Below are 11311 nucleotides of genomic sequence, written 5' to 3'. Positions count from 1 at the left end.
ATTTTAGTTTGAAGTCAGGAAAATCTTTCTAGTTGGTAGAGCTCCCTCTAATTTAAATATCTAATGGATCATCAGAGGTGTTTGGGCAATCTGGATGATATATTGTAGAGGGGATTATCATTCAAGTATAGATTGGACTAAATGTCTTCTGCCATTTAATCCAACTCTATATCTTTGGGACGCTATGGTTGGGGAATGTCATTAATTTCATCAGGTGCCATGGGGAATCAATAATCCAATTCATTGTGAGCCCCATGTTTTAGGATACCCATATTCTGGGAATCATCAACAGATAAAGAACAGGGAGGATGACACACCAAGACCTTACAGAATTTCACCTGTAGAATATTGAAGGGAAACCTGGAAGCCATCTACTTATTCCTAAAGGGCCATCATGTGAGGGGAAAAAAGTTTAGATTTTTTTTCTATTTAGCCCAGAAGGGTGGAATAGGAAGCAATGGGTAGAAGTTGCAGAAAAGTAGTTTTATTCAATATAAGAAAAAATTTCATGACAACTAAAACTATCCAAAAGTAGAATGGGAGGCCATTCATTACAGGTCTTCAAAAATAAGCCAAATCTCCTTTTATTGGCTTCTTTATAGAAGACATTCTTTGGGTCTACTCTGGGAGTGGATGACATAACCTGTGGGAACCCATGTGGGAACTCTTGACCTTGTGTGATTCCAAAATCTCTAATGGGTTTGGAAATTTGCTTTCTGCAGAGACCCGGAAGAGATTTCATAGATTTGGCCAAGCTTTCCTCACCACCAAACCCTAATATCAACTGCAGCCCCATACCCCCAGAAGAAATGTAGCTCTATAAGAAAGAGCCAAGTTCTCCATCCCTGACAAGGTCCAAGGTGATGCTGCTATGGACGCTTCTGTCCGTCCCAAATCCCAGGAAGCAGCAAGTGCCTGGAGGAGCTGTGCTGTCACAGGAAGGGGGTCACCTGCATCACTACCTTATCCCTCTATGAGGAGTTGATCCCCACACAGCATCTCCTTTTTTCCTATCAAGAACCCTTGCTGGAGATGGATGTAGATGCCCTGAACAACCAGTTCAGTCACAGGAGCTACATCCAGAGCTTTGGCTCTGAAGACCTGGCCAACTGCTCTGTCCCTGCCCAGCTACTATGGGTAAGATCCAGGAGCTCTTTACCAATGAAAATGGGTGGTTTAAGGAATTATCACCCAAATATTCCTTATCCTAAGGAAATCACAGGTTCAGGAGCTCTTTACCAATAAAAATGGGTGGTTTAAGGAATTATCACCCAAATACTCCTTATGCTAAGGAAATCACAGGTTTAGTCCTCATCCCAATCCCTAAGTGCAAGAGATACAAAGTTGTGACAACTTCTGCCTCTAAGGGAGGGAAATTAGGTCTTTAAAGTGAACATAGGTAGAATAAGAGGAAAAGATCAAGAGGGTTGGGGGGAAGCATGAATGACTTTACTAAGGAGATGCCCTAGAGTTCAGCCTAGAAAAAGAATAAAAATAAATTCTCCTGTTTTAGAAGGGAATATAGTCTCATCTTCCAGTGAATTCAACTTTTAATTAATTGAAAGACATATATAATACTGTGCTGGGATTGGGAATATAGACAGTTCATGTGTTTCCCAACTACCTTCTTTCATTTTGAAGATTTGAATATTCAAGTCTTATTAAATGCTTGTGAAGAAACACAGTTTTTACCCTAAAGTGGTTTCTTTGACTTTCTGACCTTCCCTTTTGACTAAACTTTGCAGTTTTTCTAACAGATTGCTTTCTGTTTCGTTACACATCTGATTTCCTGTTTTCTAAATCACCAAGAAGTTATATAACTAAAATAATCTGGGTTAAATCTCGGAGTGTCCAAGTAACTGGGTCATAGATTAGAGTTGCATAGGACCTCAAAGTCATCTCATCCAAGCTTCTCATTTTACAAATAAAGAAACTGAGGTTTTACCTAATAAGTAGTAAAACTGGGATTTGAGCCCAGGCAAAAATAGTCCTTAGCCTTATGAAGTTCACATTCTAATAGGGGAAATGACATCTACAAGATACATATAGGATAGATGGAAGGTAACCTCAGAGGGCAAGGCTGGAGAAAATGTGGAAGGCTGAGCCTTGAAGGAAGTCTGAGAGGTTAAAAGGCAGAAGTGGAGAGAGAGGGCATAACAGGCATGAGGCACAACCAGGGCAAAGAGGTGGAGTCAGGATATAGCTTACTGTGTTTGAGGAACTCAATCAATCAATAAACATTTATTCAGTGCCTTTTGTATTTGTATTGGATACAAAAAAGGGTAAAAGACAGCTCCTGTTCTCAAGGAGCTTAAAATCTAATAAGGAGACAGCAAACAAGTGTGTGCAAACAAGTCATGTTGTTGATCAGTCCTGTGTAACTCTTCATGACCCCATTTGGGATTTTCTTATCAGATAATGGTGGTTTGTCATTTTCTTTCCCAGTTCATTTTACAAATGAGATACAAGATAAAGTGACCTGCTCAGAATCACACAGTATTTTTGAGCCCAGATTTTAACTCAAGTTTTCCCAAATTCAGACTTGGAGTGCTATCCATTGTACTACCTAGCTGCTGACAAACAAACTATATATAGGATAAGTAGGAAGTAATCAAAAAAAGGAAGACACTGCAATTTAGAGGGATTGGAGAAGGTAGGATTTTAGTTGGGACATAAAGGAAGCTAGAGAGGTCAGTAGTCTGAGTGGAGGAGTGAGGATGTTTCAGGCAGGGGGATAGGTAATGAAAAGTCAGAGTTGGGAGGTCAAGTGTTGTTATCATCAATAGAGTAAGTGTAAGAAGACTGGAAAAGTAAGAAAGAGCCAGGTGAGAGGCAAAATGATTTGTCCATTAAGTATCCAAGCTGGAGCATTTCCATGCTGGTGTATATAAGAGGTAATGTGAAGTAATGAATAGAGAGCTGACTTCAAAAGACTTAAGTTCAAGTCCCATTTGTACCATATATTGACCATGTAACCTTGGAGAGCTCCAGAATGCCTCAGTATTCTAGACAACTCTCCCTGACTATTTGTTGCAGACATAATAGACAGGACTGGCGCAAGTTCTCATGTAGAAGAATCAGAAGAGTCCACATATAATTGAAGGACTCTACAGAAGTTTGAAGTATGGTCTAACCTTCTCTACAACTGGTTCCTGTCTCATGAAGAAGAGGCTTGTTATTTGGTTAGGAAGCTGGAATTGGTACCCCTGGTCTTCCTCCTTCTTGTCTGATTGTTCAAGGGAGGGATCCTTGGATCCTCCCTATCTGAGACCCACAAATGCTCCAGAAATATAGTCCTTGCTATTTGCTGCTTATCATTTATTCTTTCTTGGCTTAGGTGAAGGAGATTGAAGAGGGCTACAGCCTTGTGAGCTGAGACACCAGAAGGTCTATAATTGGAGTACAAGATGGTTTAGAAGTCAGCCAATCCAGCATCAAGACCCCAAGACTACTGCCTTTGAGACCCAGTTCAACAGTAGTAGAAATGGCGTTTGATGCACCCTTTTGCCATGAATATCAAATATGGAAGTGACTTTGGTCTGATCAATGCTTTATAGGAACTACTTAAATCTGAACCCACCATCCCTAAAGACAAAAATGCTAAAGTATGACATCATATATTGGGGGGAATAATTACCTTTTTTCTTTACATATATATGTGTATGTATATACATATATATAATATCTCTTTATAAAAACTAATCTCTGTTAATTAGTTCAGTGGAATTGAAGATGTTAATTATGAATGTGATGGAGAAAGAGTAAATAACTAAAGAAAGAGCTTCCCAAAATATCAGTTTACTAAGCAATGTATACCCATTGCATTACAAATCAAGACCAGACCTCAGCTTATCACTGCACGCCAAATATAAGAGGAGACAGATTTTAAAGCATTTTTAAAATGCGATTAGAAAAATTATGTAATCCATTTTCTAATTGGAAGAAATATTAGCAGCTCTCTGAGTTGGGAGTAAGAGAGTAAACAGGGTATAATTGCCTGAAATCAGAAAAAAAAATTCCCATAATTGTCTGTATTCAATCAAAGGAATAAGGAAACAGTAACTGAATGACCATTTCGGGGCCACTTTTCAGATAATAAATGCATTGCTTGAGCTGTATAATTGTAAGAAAACTCCAACAGTCTTAGGATCTTACTGGGTTTCTGGTTAAAGTAACATAGATCATTAGTTTGGGGGTCTCTAAACAAGAGTAGAGATGATCCAATTTCCAACCATACAGGGCTAGATTCAGAACAAAGCAATAAAATTTTCTCACAATCCCATAACTGAATAAAATTTTCTCACAAGACAAAAATTGGACTAGACCCATAATTGACTAGAAAGGGAACTGAGCTAGTTTCAGAACTGAGTCACAAGATGGAGTCAGTGTGGTCTCCCATTTCCCTCATAGTGATTATATAAGAATGGGGATTCAAGGTGATGGTATTAGAGGAGAAAAAATTTAAAAGTATCCCTAGAACTCTAAGGGGAACCAGAAGATCATTATATATTTCAACAAAAATACTATATGATAATCAATTCTGATGGATGTGAAGATGAACCAAATCAGTTCCAATAGAGCAGTAATGAACTGAACCAGCTACACCCAGGGAAAGAACTCTGAAAGATGACTAAGAACCATTACATAGAATTCCCAATCCCTCTATTTTTGTCTGTCTGCATTTTTGCTTTCCTTTACAGGCTAATTGTACACTATTTCAAAGTCTGACTCTTTTTATACAGCAAATTAGCTATTAGGACATGTATACATATATTGTATTTAATTTATACTTTAACATATTTAACATGTATTGGCCAACATGTCATCTAGGGGAAGGGGTGGGGGAAAGGAGGGAAAAAGTTGGAACGAAAGGATTTGCAGTTGTCAATGCTGAAAAATTATCCATGCATATAACTTGTAAATAAAAAGCTATTTTTAAAAAAAGTACTCTAAGGGGAAAATATAAATAAACGGTCCCTCTCTGATGATAGGATCAGAATCTTCCCTCCACAGAGAAAGTGTTGACCTATATTGGTCAGAGTTTCCTCAATCAAAAGTCAATTATCGTGTTTTTAACAAATGATCGCTCAAATTGTGGGTGCTGTTCCAAGGTTGAAGATACAAAAAGAGGCAAAAAGCAGTGTCTGCTCTCAAGGAGCTTACAATTTAATGAGGGAAACAACAAGCAAACACATACATACAAACAAATTACAAACAGGATAAATAGGAAATAATCAGTTGAGAGAAGACACTATAATTAAAAGGGGTTAGGAAAGGCTTCCTATAGAAGAGGGATTTTTTTAGGACATGAAGGAAGGCAGAAGGGAGATATGAAGAAGGGGGACAGACAGAGAAAATGCCTGTAGTTGAGAGATAGAGTGTCTTGTTTATGAAACAGTCAGGAGACCAGTGTCACCAGATATTGGGAAGTAAGATATAAGAAGACTAGAAAAGTGAAGAAGAGGAAGACAGATTATAAAGAGCTTGAACATTAAGGAGAAGATTCTATATTTGATTCTGGTTGTAATAGGGAACCACTGGAGTTTAAACACAGTGAGGTGGTGGTGATATAGTCAGTCTTGCACTTTAGGAAAATCACTTTAGTGGTCAAATGAAGAGTGAATTGGAATGGGAAGAGACTTGTGGCAGGCAGGTCCACCTATTATAATAGTGGGGCAGGGTGAGATAATAAAGAATCTGCCTGAGAGATGTTCTGAAGATACAAAGTGTAATGCCAGGGAAACTGAGACAAAACAGAGCTTGGTTTAAAATCTTTTAATGTGGAGAGTTCAGACTAGCTAACTGAACAGAACTCATGTTCAAAAAAAAAAATCAGTACTGAGGAACTGAGGCAGGGAACTTTTATAGCTAACTAGAATTTGCAAAAAGAATACATAACCTGAGTATACAATCTTATAGGGGAAACAAAGGCAGATAAGGGAGGCGAGGACACTGGATGAGCAGACAAGCCATAATTCCAGGAAAGAATCATAACTTAGTCCTGACAGGACATAAGGGTCAAGATAAGAAAGTGGAGGAGAGGAGAAAGAGAGGCGAGGGGCAATACTCAAAAGGAGGGGGAATTATCCCAGCAAGGATTGAGATAAGGCACCTGGAGTTTTTATAATACAATGGTATGTAAAGTGACCAGAGCTTCTAAGTTTATCCTGACTCAATTCTCCCAGTCCTAATAGCAAGGAAGGTGGGGATGACCATAATAATTTTATTCAGGGCATAGCAATTCGGGGGATAACAAAAGGACAAGCCTTGGCAGCAGATTGGATATAAGGGAGGGTGAGAGATAGTAAAGAGCCACAAAGGGGATCTAAGCGGTAAGCCTGAGGTTTTGGGAGGATAGTGGTACCCTCACAGTAATAATAATAATAATAGAGAGGAGAAGATAAAAATTCTTTATATTAAGGAAATCAGAGGTTCTGTTTTCCTCTCTATCCCTAATTATAAGAGATACAAAGACAAAAACCCAGTCTCCACCTTCAGGTGTTAAGGATCATGCCTAGGTGAAAGGGCTGGTCAATTCTCCAGGAGCATCCACAGCTGTGAATCATAACACTTGAAGGAGTTGCAAAGCAGCCTTCACAGATGTTCTATGTGGATTGGGAATGAGATGGATTGGAGGCAGGAGGGAAGAGGAGAGAGGTCAGAGAACTGTCTCTCAGTCTCCTTGTATCATCATCATCCACTCACATGAAGAGGTCCATTCTACAGGTCTGAGTTAGACCTCCAGCAGCCACTGGCAGGAGACTCCCATACCACAATATTCAGGGAGTTTACATTCTATTGGGGGTGAGGGTGTAGGCAGTTAAGCTGTATAAGTAAGTAAAAATAAGATAAGAAAAAACAGAAGGAAAAAACGAATTAGAGCAAAGGATGGTTAGATGGCACCATGGATAGAGCTCCTGCTGGAAGTCAGGAAGACCTGAATTCAAATGTGACCTCAGACACTTAATAATTATATAACCCTGGACAAGTCCTTTAAATCTGGTTGCCTCCGTTTCCTTATCTCTAAAATGAGCTAGAAAAGAAAATGGCAAACCATTGCTAGTATCTCCCCCCCCCCAAAAAAAAACCCAAGTGGGGTCAGGAAGAATCATTCACGACTGAACAACAGCAAGGGGAATGGGGAGAAATATGGATGACTTTAGTGAGGGCATGACCCCAGAGTTCAATCTAGAAAGAAAATAAAGACAAATTCTCCTGTTTAATTTGAGAGAGTGTGGTCTCATTTTCCACTGAATTCAACTTTTAATTGATTAATATATATATGTATATATGTACACAAATATGTGCATTTATACATATATTCCTATACATATGTATATATATATGTGTGTGTACATACACACTAACATATGTACATATATATTATATCAATGTGTGGGGCACTTGGAATATAAAGACAATTGATGAGTTTCCAAGCACTTTCTTTCATTTGAAGATATGAATATTCAGCATGGGATGGGGGAGGTGGGGATTTAGGAATAAACACACCTTTCCACCTTACCCAGAGATGGTTGCATTGACTTCTGGACTTTTTCCTTTGACTAGACTTTGTAGCTTTTGTACAGATTACTTTCTCTTTCACTACCACTTCTGATTTCCTGTTGTCTAAAGGAAGCTAGGGAAGATAAGAGGCAGAGGTGAAGAGAAGACATAACAAGAATGAGTCACAGCCAAGGTAAAAACATGAAGGCAGGAAGTAGAGTGATGTGCTTGAGGAACTCAAGCAATCAATAAACATTTATTAAATGCCTACTGTGTGCCAGGAATTGCATTAAGTGCTGTACTTTGAATGGTCTAGTGTATCTAGATTATCAATCTAGATAATATGTGAAAAGGAAAATCCAGGAAGGAGTCGGAATTATGAAAAGCATTAAATGCCAAACAGAGAAGTTCAATTTTGATCCTAGAAGCAGGCGGAATCTACTGGAGTTTACTGAGGAGAGAACTGATCAGTTATTTCCTAAAGCACTACCAGTTGCTTGGATTGGAGACATGAGAGAGACAAGAGGCAGGGATGCCAGTTAGAAGTCTAGGGGATTTACTTATCTTGTAAATAAAAAGCTATAATAAAAAAAGAATACTAGATGTATAAAATTCACTATTGTTACAAATTTAAAAAAAAAGAAGTCTAGGGGACTAGGGGAGTAGCTGTGGGAATGTAGATAAATCTCTGAGGGGTGGTGTGAAGAAAAACTACATGATTTAATAATTGATTAGATGTATGGGGTAAGTTAGAAGGAGCCACAGAAGGATGGTGGGGAAGATGTGGAGGGTAGGAAGGGTCTTCAGGGACCATCTCTATCTCTTGCTGGATCCATATCTCATTTGCTAGTGGTGATGGTAAGGTCCCCCAAAGCACTGCCCTGGGCTTTTATCTCTTCTCCCAATATCATCATTCAGTTATCATCTCATTGTGAATGTCTTCCATATCTTCTTGTCCAGTCCTAACCTCTCTCCTAATCTTCAATTCATATCTCCATCTATTTTTTAAACATCTTAAACTGGATGTCCATAGATATCTTAAACTCAACATTTCCAAAATTGAACTCACTTCCCCTTTCCCCAGACCCTCTCCTTTTCCTACTTTTCTCTTTACTGCCAATGGTACTACCAAACTCCCAGTCACCCAAGCTCACATCTAGGTGTTTCCTTGCTCTCCTTTCTCTCTTCCCCCATATCCAACCGGTTGCCAAGTCCTGTCATTTCTACTTTCATAACATCTCCCCTATATGCCCCCTTTTCTCCTCTGATGCCATCACTCCCTATTGTAGACTTCATCACCTCATCCCTGGACCATTGTCCCCCACACCTGGCTCTCCTGCCTCTTTACTGTCTCCTAACATCCCTGACTTCCTAATGTCACACTTCTGCAATAAGCCTTTCCTAGTCCTCAATCTTAGTGCCTCTCTTCTAAAATGTATTTTGCATGTAACTTGTTTATGTCTTTATGTTGTCTCCTCTAGTAGACTGGGCTCCTTAAAAACAGGGACTGTTTTCACCTTAATTAGTATGTCCAGCACTTAACACAGTACCTAGCATACAAAAGGTGCTTAATAATTGCAGATTGACTGGCTGGTGTGGGTAACTGAGAATCCTCTCTCTCTTATCCCCACAAGGGGTCATCTAGGGTTTTTTTTTTGGTTGGTATCATCATTCAATTGTGTCTGACTTTTTGTGACCCCATTGGGGGTTTTCTTGGCAAAGATACTGAAGCAGTTAGTCATTTCCTTCTCCAGCTCACTTTACAGATGAGGAAACTGAGACAAACAGGGTTCAGTGACTTACCCAGGGTCGCAAAGCTAACAAGTGTCTGAGACCATATTTGAACTCAAGAAGATGAGTGTCTTCCTGATTCCAAATTCTGCTCTCTATTCACTAATGCACCCCTAGCTGCCCCATCCAGTTTTAGCTTGAAGACTTTTATTAAGAAGCAACTGCTTTTAAGAAGATGGCTATCTAATAATGCAAATTCAAAATACAAGGTCATGACTTTGAATTGAAACATTATGGGGAGAACTATTATCAGTGCTAGGTTTTGCCTGAATACACTTGTACTTAAAACCAATCAGATCAGGCACTATAGTATATTAGGAAGGGCATTAAATTCAGAAGACCTTGGTTGAAGTCCATACTCTGTGTAATTGGAAAAAATTGGTTTGGGGGATTATTGAAGTGATTCACAGCTTGTATAGTACTATGCTTGTCTTTCTGCAACAACAGACACCCACTAATTTTCTGGTATTTTGCTAACCATCCCAAATGTACTACAATAACTATTTTCACATATATAGGATCTTTCTATCTTTGACTTCCACAAGGATAGCTTGTGAGAGGTGATCAAATATTTTGCTAAAATTTAGGCAAACTAGATCTTTGACATTCCCCTACCTGGTTAATAAACTTTTCAGAAAAGGGGGGGTGGGGAAGGAACTATTCTAAGGTGCATCTCATGCCTCATGGGGACCAGTTCTCATTGTTAGAAAATTTTTTCTTAAATTCAAAGTAAATTTACTTCTTTTAGACTTCTAGGAGACAAGTAAAACAAGTTCCAACCCTCTTCCACATAACAGCCATATTTTAAGATTGATGTTATGGTCTCCATCTTGTTTCAAGTCCCATCTGTGACCATCCTGGCTGCGGGATCCTGGGAAAATCATGGCCACTCTCAATGCCCCCTGATAACTCTTGCAGATTAGAGATGGCAAAAAAATTTGAATCAGAAGAGGGTGTTTCCTTACCAAGAGTTCTTTTACATCAATTCAGTCATCCTCCTTAAGTCTTCCTTTCTCCAGACTAAGCATTTTCTCCAGGAGTTTTTTGTACTCCTAGGGAGTCAGTCAATCCACAAGCATTTATTGAATACCTATTATGTGCCAGGCACCATGCTAAGCACACAAAAAAAGGTAAAGAGAGAGTCCCTGTCCTCAAGGAGCTAATAGTTTAAAAGCTGATACAACATGAATCTTTTTTCTTCTTAAGCAATTCCTTTTCAGGGACTTGATGGAATTTGATGAAACGTTGGATGTAAGGAAAAACTTTCTAACAAAGAGAGCTGTCCCAAGCGGGCAAAGCTTCCTGAAAGGTAATGTTTCCCTCTTAATAAAAGTCTTCAAGAAAAAATTAGATAACCACTTGGAGATTTAGAAAAAAACATGTATTTATTAACCTCAGGATGTCAAACTGACTTGCTATTTTATACACAGACCCATTGGTTGCTCTAATTCAGCCAATCAATCATAAGAAATATTCTGTATGACATCATTTGTCTGTATTTATTTATTTTATTCTTGTTTTTTTAATTTTGAGTTGCAAATTCTCTTCCTCCCACATAGCTATTAAGAGGCAAGGTATTATGTCCATTATACATGCAAAATCACACAAAACATTTCCATTTTAGCCATGTTGCAAAAAAGTAAGAAAAATAAAATTTCAAAGTTATATTTCAATTTGGTCTCAGAATTCATTAGTTCTTTTTCTGAAAGTGGATAGCTTTATTTTTTATCAGGAGTCTTTTGGAATTGTCTTGGGTCATTGTATTGCTAAGAATACCTAAGCCATTTATAAATGATTGTTGCACAATTTTGTTGTTACCGTGTACAATGTTCTCCTGGTTCTGTTTACTTCCTTCTGCATCCATTTATGTCTTCCCAGGTTTTTCTGAAACTAACCTTCTTATCATTTCTTATAGCACAATCATCTATCACAACTCGTTCAGCCATTCTTTTCAATTCTTTGCCACAACAACAGGAGATGCTGGGCCTCACCTCTCATTTCATTGAGTCAAGCTACA

The sequence above is a fragment of the Sarcophilus harrisii genome, chromosome 1 (genome assembly GCF_902635505.1).
Source record: "Sarcophilus harrisii chromosome 1, mSarHar1.11, whole genome shotgun sequence".
Classification (NCBI taxonomy): Eukaryota; Metazoa; Chordata; class Mammalia; order Dasyuromorphia; family Dasyuridae; genus Sarcophilus; species Sarcophilus harrisii.
Note: the sequence above shows the minus strand (reverse complement) of the source record.